We start from the raw sequence: 9,997 nt of genomic DNA on the forward strand, positions 1-9,997 counted from the left end.
TTCCTAAGCTAGTATGTGTGAGTGTGTGTGTGTGGGGGGGGTAAACATTGCTGAGAATACATACTTTTTTATGGAAACTTTATTATTGTTAATAGAGAATCTACAATTAGTTGTATCTAAAGGTTTTACATATTGGTCACAATATTTTAATTGTCTTTAAATTATTGTCAACTTAGCTATACCTGTTTCCACCTTTTTAAAATTTATCTCTCTCAAACATTTTATAGCCTAAGTTAATCTTTTCACTTTGCTCCACCTGTCTTCATTTTGGAACAATCTTTAACTTTCCACTAAATGTCTTTTTTTTTTTTTACATTTTACCAAAAATACATCTCATAACTATAACCTTTATATCTTTTTCTTTATTTCAGATACTCTTTTCCTGAGGTGGCTTGTATTATTATAAGATTTAGTGAACATTATTTTTCAGGAAGATAAATTGTATATAATTCTACTTTATGTGTACAAATGCTTTGCCTACATATTATGACTGCATGGACAAGGGCATGCAGTGCTCTTGGTCACCAACAGAGGGTAGCAGATTCACTGGAACAGGTGTTAGAGATGATTGTGAACTAACATGTCCTCAGTTGGGATTGAACTGGGGTCCTTTTGAAAAGCAACTAGTTCTCTAAACTATTGAACTATCTCTCCGGTCTAAGCTTCTCATATTTTAAATGAAAATCCAGGAATATGTCTCTAAAATGCAGAAAAAATATATACAATATCTTAAATTCCCAACAGTTTTAAATACAGGTAAAATAGTAGTGTTGAACTTCACAGCAAAATTAATTATTTATTAAAATGTGTTATTACAATGAGCATTTCGATGTTGATTTTGGTAAAATGTTTAGCTTTTATTTGGGATAATGAGGCATGCAAACCTACACATCATTTTGTCTGTATTTCATAAAATAGCAAAAACAGGATGATAGTAACTATCTTCCAGGGGAAAGAATTGCATTCTAGAACAGAACTGAATATCTTTTAAAAACCAGTTAATCTCCTAAGTCAGGAATCTTCTGACAATCTTATAGAATGAGAAATGACATAAGAATCAAGGAGGTAATACCTGGGACAGAAGTGTCTAATTATGCATATCTCAGATTTTTCACTTATCATTTTAATAATTTTACACATTTTAATTAAAATATGACCACATCATTTTCTTCTCCCTTTCCTCCCTCCAATTCTTTCCCTATCTCAAAGTCTCACTCTCAAACTGACAGCCTTTTTTTCCCAGATTATTATTGTTTCATATATATGCAGAGATACATAACACATCCTACTGAGTGCATTTTTGTTGTCTGTATGTATAAGACTTACTGGCTAACCACTCTGTACTGAGTAATCAATTAGGGGCCTCACATTTGAAAGAGGCTAAGCCTCCCTCTCTCAGCAGTCATTAGTTGTCTACAGTTCCTTGATGAGGGGTGTGAGCTCATGAGAGTTTTCTCTATGTATCTGATACTTTAAATATTTTTTCATACTCTGTCTTTTCAGTTGCCATATAGTAGCCAACCTTCACCAGTCAGGCAGTGGAACAAGGGTGATTTTCTTTAAAATTCTAGTTCCACTCTCAGTTGAAAACAATTTAGGCTTATTTTACTAATTATAATTTATATCAATGTGTTCTAACAAATTCATTAGGTACCATATAAATGAAGTAAAAACTTAAACATGTGTAGACAATACATAAGTATATATAGTTGACATATAAAGTTATATTTTTAAAAAGTCAAATATTTTACAGCTTTTATTTAGGTCTATTTTTTGTCCATTTGAACTTGATGATCTGACTTTTATAGTATTAGGCAATTAGCAATCACAAATGAACAGATGTTTGTTGCTGGAGGGCTTCTTTCCGGATTCCCCAAGCCCCGCAGTCCCACAATCCACGTATAAAATAATCACTCAGACGCTTATATCACTTATAAACTGTATGGCTGTGGCAGACATCTTGCTAACTGTTCTTTTATCTTAAATTAACCCATTTTTATAAATCTATACCTTGCCACGTGGCTGGTGGCTTACCAGAGTCTTTACATGCTGCTTCTGGCGGTGGCTGCAGTGTCTCCCGCCTCAGCCTTCTGTTTCCCAGCATTCTCCTCTCTTCTTGTCCCACCTACTTCCTGCCTGGCAACCTACTTCCTGCCTGGTCACTGGCCATCAGTGTTTTATTTATATAGAGTGATATCCACAGCACTTCCCCTTTTTTTCTTTTTTTAAAAAGGAAGGTTTTAACTTTAACATGGTAAAATTACATATAACAAAGCAATTACCGAGCAAGAATTATACAATATTAAAGAAGACGTCCTATCTATCTTATATTTGTGAGTTTAAGGTTTTATATCTAACTTATCTTTTATCATAACTGAGGAAATTACAACTATCTAGTTTTCAACCACATCAAAGACCTGAGAAGGAACATAATGGTACCTGAGAAATGGGAGATGGATGCAAGCAACTTTCAGGAATCTTGCAAAAGTAGACCAAGACAGCTGGCAGCCTGGACAGTCACCTAATGTTTCTCAGAATTGTTGGTGCATTTAAATTGTCTACAGGCCTAGAGTATCTTACTGACCATTTTCAGAAGCAGGAATTCTGAGAGACCATCTTACCCTGTCTTGGCAGAGTACAGTGGTCGCTTTCCAGAAAGTGCTTGTGTCCCGCTTGTCCAGAAAGGACAGCATTGTATTCATACTGTCAGCCATCAAGGCAAGGACAGTTCTTTGCCCAGTAGGCCATTTTGTGCCAAGAAGACAAACTTCCAAATGGAAATGTCTTAGAAACCCAACATTCTCTTGGGATCAAATTGGCGCAGCCAGGAGTAATTGTGTCTCATGTCAACAGAATTCTAAGTTATTTAAATGCCATATTCTCTAGGTCTATGAAGTGTTTGAAGATTACCTATCTATCTGAAATATATCTATGTATACCTAGAAGACTTAACTAACATGGCTACAGATATGATTATCATAGATGACTAATTATTAATCTATTTTTTAATTATCCATTACAATTTTAAATGAGTTACATAAACATAATACCTCAAACAAGAATAGAAATATATATATATATATATATATATATATATATATATACAGTATAACAAAATTAACTTCAAGTTTGTATCAATAAACTAAAATTTATACCAATGTAAAACATTTTAAACAAGTTGTTCTTTAAAAGTAGGGTCATTAATCTACCCTTTTATCATCTCCATATCCTCCTATATATCTATATCATATCCCCTTTTCTTTTTTAGAAAAAGATCACATAATCAACCTGTTTTAAATAAAAATATTGGTTTTTCTGTGTCCCACACCAGAGGGCTCTTCTGATTTGGGACACAAGAATCTCTTAACCACTTTTTTTTAAGCAATTTGTCTGGGTTTAGAGGGGGAGTGAGCCAATTCCACCTCTAAAGCCAGCTTGGTATATTTGGGAATTTGGGCATAGCATGTCTTACTACTTCCTGCTGGAGGGGGGCGCTGTATCTTATGGGGATGCAAAGAAAATTTTAGGCCTATGGGGTAGTCCGTGAGGCTGTATTGTGGGAGCCAGTTGCCTTGAAACCGCTCTGGATGTTGGATCATCTGGGCCATGGTGTCATCGGAGACCTTTCAGGGGGTCTTGGCTGGTGAAACCTGATGTATCTTAATCTGGAACAAATCCACAGCCTCTGGCTTCCTGTGGAAACAAAAGCAGAACCTCTTTTCCAAAGCAACATATCCTTAAATCCAAATTTTGAAGTCAAGGTACCTTTAAAATATACATATTGGTTTAATTCAACATCTTTTTTTTTTCCCCGCTTATAAGAGTTTATTAGAAAACAAAGGGTCAGAGAGTGCAGGCCTGTGGGAGAGACACGTGCGTGGAGAAGAGAGGAGTGGGGAAAATGGCGCTGGACTTTTAAAACTGGCTGGGGGCGTGGCCAGGTCACGTCACTACTCTACGCGTGTGCGTAGATCACATGGTCACATTGTGCGCTTACATGACCATGCAATGTCACGGACCCTGATCACGCGAGACCCCTTGGCCCGGAACTTGCTGGGCGGAGATATCCGGGCCCACCGGGTATCCTAGCTACGAGGGACGCTTTTGATTCGGAAATTGCTAGGCGGAAGTGTCCGCCTGGTAAATGCGACCGTGTTGTAAACCCTTCATTCCCGACTCTTTTACCTTTTAAAAAAAGAAAAATTGTGGTTGACTGGGTACAGAGGTGACATTTCTCTCAAAGACTGCTTCCAGCTGAATAGTGGGCATTGGTTGGCTCTTGGGGGGAGGTGAGGGGTATCTTGTGAAGTCCAGGAATGATGGTGGAGGTCCTGGAGTGACGTTCTGCCTTCTCCTGGTTCCGCGGCTGTCCATCCGTGCTGGTGCTGGGGACCTCCTGTGCCGTGGCTGGGGGCCTCCCATTTAACAAGATACTGTTGACATAGAGAGAGCTTAGAGAGAAAGAATCATTATTATTTTATTTTGGAGTTGGCATTTGTCTGAGGTAGATTTGGCCTGCCCAGATAGAGGCATGTGACATTTACCTGAGGTAGATCTGGTCTTAGTACTCTGCTTAATTTCTATCTGAGACAAGCCTCATTAGAAGTAGTTCATTTAAGGCACCTGTTTTCCTTAGGCAAGCCTTGCTGGTGGTAGCTTATTTAAGGCACCTGTTTTCCTTATTAGGTTAGCACTTGGGAAACACAGGTGATCAGTTGCTGCGTATTGAACAATGATAAATTATTGTATTACATTATTCCTTACCGCCTGGATATTTTTGATGGTCCTTTTGCCTCTGGATCTGTGTGGCCCTTGTTGGAAAAGGAAGGGGTGGTACCTAATTCCTCTGGAATTGGCAGCAAAGCAGGGGATCCTGATGTCCTCTGGAGCTTGAGAGTGAGAGGCCCTGTCTGTTTCACTGTATATGAAGAGAGATTCTTCTGGGATGGAGGTGAGATAAAAGGTTTTAGGTGAGACAGGTGGACCCAGTGAGGAAAGTCCTCGAGTTTAGCAGCTGTAGGGGTTACAAGAATTACTTTGAAGGGTCCCTGCCACTTAGGGGAAAGACCTGGAGGAGAGAGAAGAACCTGATCTCCAGTGTGTATTGGAGATGGGCAAGGATTGTCACACAGCTGAGTTAGTGAACAGTCTGCTAGCTCCATAGAATAGACCTTAGGTAACATAAAATAGGAGTTAACAGGCTATCTGGAACAGCTGGAGGCTTGGAAAAAGACCTGGTGTTAAAACTGGTCTGAGGAGATATTTAACTTTTCCTGCTGCATGGCCATTATATGGCCTGAGATATGATCCTCCTTTTGCTGTGAGAAGTCCACGCTCCCTCCAAATAGCAGCGTGGGACAGGAGGATATGAAAAGCATATTTGGAGTCTGTAGAGTTAGTGGCTAGGAGAAGAAGTAAGAGAGCTGCTGGCGAGTCTGGGAGGAGGCAAATGTGTGAAGTGAAAAGAAATGGACGCTCCTACCTTAGCTAGGAGATCCCTCCCCATTAAAGGTACAGGGCAACTTAGCACCACTAAGAATGTATGTGTGAGAGGGATGCCTCTGAAAATACAATTAAATGGCAGTGTCTGCTGAGGTAGATAAGGCTGTCCCCCAACCCCGACAATAAAGGAGGTGGCATCCCAAAACTCCCAGGACTGACTGAGTCAATGGCTCTGGTGTCCAGAAGGAAAGAAACAGATTGCTTCCCTGCTGCGTTCAGGGTTCCCTGCCATGTCTGTAGCCAAGCCTAGGTCTGTTGGAGGTCTTAGCTTGATGTACCCATGCATCTTGGTGCCTGGGGGCAGTCAGCTGACTCTGTCTTTCTAGGTGGCACTTTTAACAAGGCTGTTGATGGCCTGGCAGGGCATTTGGTAGCCTGTGGCCTTTTCCTCACTTAAAACAGGGACCCAACAGCTTTTGGAAGTCAGCGAGTGCCCGCACTTGGCAATTTTGTTTTCAGGCTTTTATCTTTTCCCTGGCACACCTTAAATGCCACAGATGACTCTTTTGCCTGTGGGGTCAGGAGCCTTGCTCTCCAGATACTTAAGTTTTAGTCGGGAAGGTCTGGGGAACAAGAGACGGATTTCCGTCCTTATCCTGAATCATTTACTGGTTTTAGGGCAGTCTTATGGAGGCCTGTCAGGAGACAGGTAATAAACCTATCTCTGGCTAGACAGCCACTCTGGGTTTTGTAGTCCCAGTGTGGCTCCCGGTCAGGAACCGCCTCGGCTCCTGGGGGGGGTGTGAAAGGTTAGTTTGATGAATTTCGTCTGCGTGAATCCTAGCCTGCTCCCATACCCACCTGCGCTCCTCCGGGAGTAAATTATTAGAAAGCATCATGAATATATCATGAAAGGTGAGACTATAAGATTGAGTTATATATTGAAACTGTTTAATAAAGGAAGCAGAATTAGACGTATAAGAACCCAGCTTCATGAATTTTAATTATTGGTTCCTTAGCAAGATCTAGAGTCAGAAATTCCGGAGTCAGAGAGTCCTCTGGTTTACGTATAGCTAGGAGCATATGAGCAGGAGAGAAGGAAACAAGAAGAGACAGTTTAGCGTTGAGAGAGAAGAAAGCAACTCTTTCCATTTGCCTGAACGCCAACAGTGATTGGATAGCTCCCCTGAAATATCGGGATCCAAGGAGCCGCTTGGCGGTCCTTTGTTATTTTTTAAAGCATACTTTGACCACTTTTTTTTTTTAACATAAACGAGTTAGCTTAGAAATCTTTACATAAGGCATTAAACTGAGAGGTTTTAAAGCTTCAACAAGACAGCCCAACGGAGAGGAAGGACTAACAGGGTTGGAAGCCTTGTTTCCCATGTCTGCAGCAGAGGCAGAAAAATAATAAAAAATAAAAAAATAAAAAGAAACGTAATCCGGAGCCAAGACCTCAGGCGTCCCCAGGATCAAGGGCAGATTTCAGGCACAGGCTGCTTCTAGGCTCGTCAGCCAAAGAAGCAGGGGCCCCCTCCACGGTGGGGGGGTGGAATCTCCGAGAATCCGGACAGCGCTTGTCTTCCCGTTGGAAGAATGGGCGTGTCGACCCCACGTGGCTCACAGGGGCGCACCCCGACGGTGGCCCCCAACGCGAAAAATATCTCAGGCTGCAGGCGTGGGAGATGGCTAGAAAAGTTAGGCCAGTTGGCCAGCGATAGGGGCCGACCGTAGCCAATGAAGACTGTGGTCGGGGGTTCCCCGGTCTCAAGAACACGTGTGAGGCGCCGGACAATCAACAGTCGTTCCCACAGGTTCAGGAAACCGTTTACACTGGCCGAAAGTGGGGGGACTCACCAATCCGATCGGTGTTGGATGCAATTTGGATGCGATTCAGGCGAATGGAGAGCGGTCTGTCGCATACGGAGCAGATTTCCCGGTTCGCGGGCTGCCGGCGGAAAGCGCCCGGGAGCGCCCGCTCGGGCATGGCACCAAAATGTTAGTTTTCTGGCTGCGTTGTGTTCTTACCCTGTAAGGAAACGTCACGAAACACGACAGAATCCGCTTATAAGAGTTTATTAGAAAACAAAGGGACAGAGAGTGCAGGCCTGTGGGAGAGACACGTGCGTGGAGAAGAGACTCAACATCTTTTTTGATCAGATGTTTTTTTGTAGTTAAAAATCCCAAAGACAACACAATCCAGATTCTCTGTGTAATATTCATCTTTATGTGGCTTTTTTAATATTAATTTATCTTTTTTGTCTCTTTTAAGCCTACATATATTTTATACACATTGTAAAAGACTTTATCTGAATCAGTCTTTTTATGAGCCTATTGCTTTAAATTGCAGCCTTCTAAGCCTGAAACTGTGCTGTGGCTACTGGCTCTGCCCACTTCAGCTTCCCAACATGGCAGTGGTACGTTTTCCACCAACTCTGGGAGTCATTAAGTCCCAGAAATAGTGGGTCTAAGCTTTTATCAAAGCAGCGTGTAGCCCAGAAACCTCTTTTTTTTTTTTTAAATACTAGTAAAGACTAAATCTACCACACAGCGTAATGTGCCGCTGGCAGACACCTCATTCCCGCCATACTGCCGGTCAAATGCACACGCCAGGAACCCGCCAGTGTTCAAACCTGCATTTTGCGGCGTCTAGCTGCCTGTATGAGACAAGAAGTAGGAACCTGGTTTTGACTCTGTTTAGAATTGGTTATTAAATATTCTCAGGTTTAAGGTGGAAACTCGAGCCATTGGGCACCATTTGTTGCTGGAGGGCTTCTTTCCGGATTCCCCAAGCCCCACAGTCCCACAATCCACATATAAAATAATCACTCAGACGCTTATATCACCTATAAACTGTATGGCTGTGGCAGACTTCTTCCTAACTGTTCTTTTATCTTAAATTAACCCATTTTTATAAATCTATACCTTGCCACGTGGCTGGTGGCTTACCAGAGTCTTTACATGCTGCTTCTCCTGGCAGTGGCTGCAGTGTCTCCCCCCTCAGCCCTCTGTTTCCCAGCATTCTCCTCTCTTCTTGTCCCACCTACTTCCTGCCTGGCAACCTACTTCCTGCCTGGTCACTGGCCATCAGTGTTTTATTTATATAGAGTGATATTAACAGCAGATGTTAAGAAAGTGGTAATGGTGTACTGAAAAGGGAATGAGTCTGAATGCTTCATGGAGGGTTTGTTATGAAAATTTAGTGGAGACATAGGGTGTTTTTTTTTCCTTTTTATTAAGAGATTTTCTATTCCTTTTACATATCAACTATGAGTTGCTCTGTCCTCCCACCTCCTAGCCTTTCCCCCCAATGAACCCCCCATTCCCACCTCCTCCAAGGCAAGGTCTCCCCTGGGGAGTCAGCAGAGTCTGGTACATTCAGTTGAGGCAGGTCCAATCCCCTCCTCCAAGTGAGACAGTTGTTTAGCTTGAACTGTTTAGGGGGCCCCCAGGCAGTGAGACTGGGACCCATCCCTAGTGCATGAGCTGGCTTTTTGGAACCTAGTGCCTATGCTGAGGCATATGGTGTTTTGAGAATGTTGTATAACAAGAGAGGGGTTAGCTATAGAAAGTAATCGAGAAACAGTGGGAAAGTGATGCTGGTGTACTCTATTTATGTTTGGTAGGAGTGTCTTCCACCCCCTGAACAGAGAGCAGGGACTAATAAACAGTGAAAGCCAGCAGCAGCATTGCTGTAGGTTTCATGATGGTGAAGGGAATGGGGACAGTGCCAGCTGGTCCCCATCAGTTGTTGGCTATTGACAACCTCAACAAAGCTCAGCATACCAGTCCTGTAGCATGAAGCTTAAATGGTCTTATTAATAAAAACAACCCAAGCTAGGTATTGGGGTGAACACTGGAAGATCAGAGAAGCACAACAAGCCACAGCTTCCTCACCTTGCCAGTTCCTCAGCTGATCCTGTTTCCTCAGACTGGAAGCCTCTGAGTCTGAATGGATCTCATCTGAACTGTTGCTAGAAGCTTAAAAGCTTAACCAGCCAAATGCTTCTAGTTCCTGGTCTTCATTCCTTATATACCTTTCTGCTTTCTGCCATCACTCCTTGGCATTAAAGACTCACTTCTTGGGATTAAAGGCATGTGTCACCATGCCTGGCTGTTTCGAATGTGGCTTTGAACTCACAAAGATCCAGATGAATTTCTGCCTCTGGAATGCTAGGATTAAAGGCATGAGTGCCACCATTTCCTAGCCTCTGTATCTAGTGGCTCTTCTGTTCTCTGACCCCAGATAAGTTTATTAGGGTGCACAATATTTCAGGGAACACAATACCACCACAGAGTCCAGTGATGGATTAGACAGAAACAGGTATCTCCACTTGAGGCAGTGGATATGAGTTGAGATAGATATTGCCAAATGGATTATTTGGCCACATTTGAAGCAGGACCCAGTAGACTAGATCTTAGCAGGGAGGACATCCTTGTTTGCACTACCCTACATTTGACCCTGATGTAAAGCTTTAATCAACACCTAATAATGAACCTATTTTTGCTTAAGTGTTGAATTTTAGGATCATCTCATTTGTTAAGAACCTGGAAG

The sequence above is a fragment of the Peromyscus leucopus genome, chromosome 3 (genome assembly GCF_004664715.2).
Source record: "Peromyscus leucopus breed LL Stock chromosome 3, UCI_PerLeu_2.1, whole genome shotgun sequence".
NCBI classification, from domain to species: Eukaryota; Metazoa; Chordata; class Mammalia; order Rodentia; family Cricetidae; genus Peromyscus; species Peromyscus leucopus.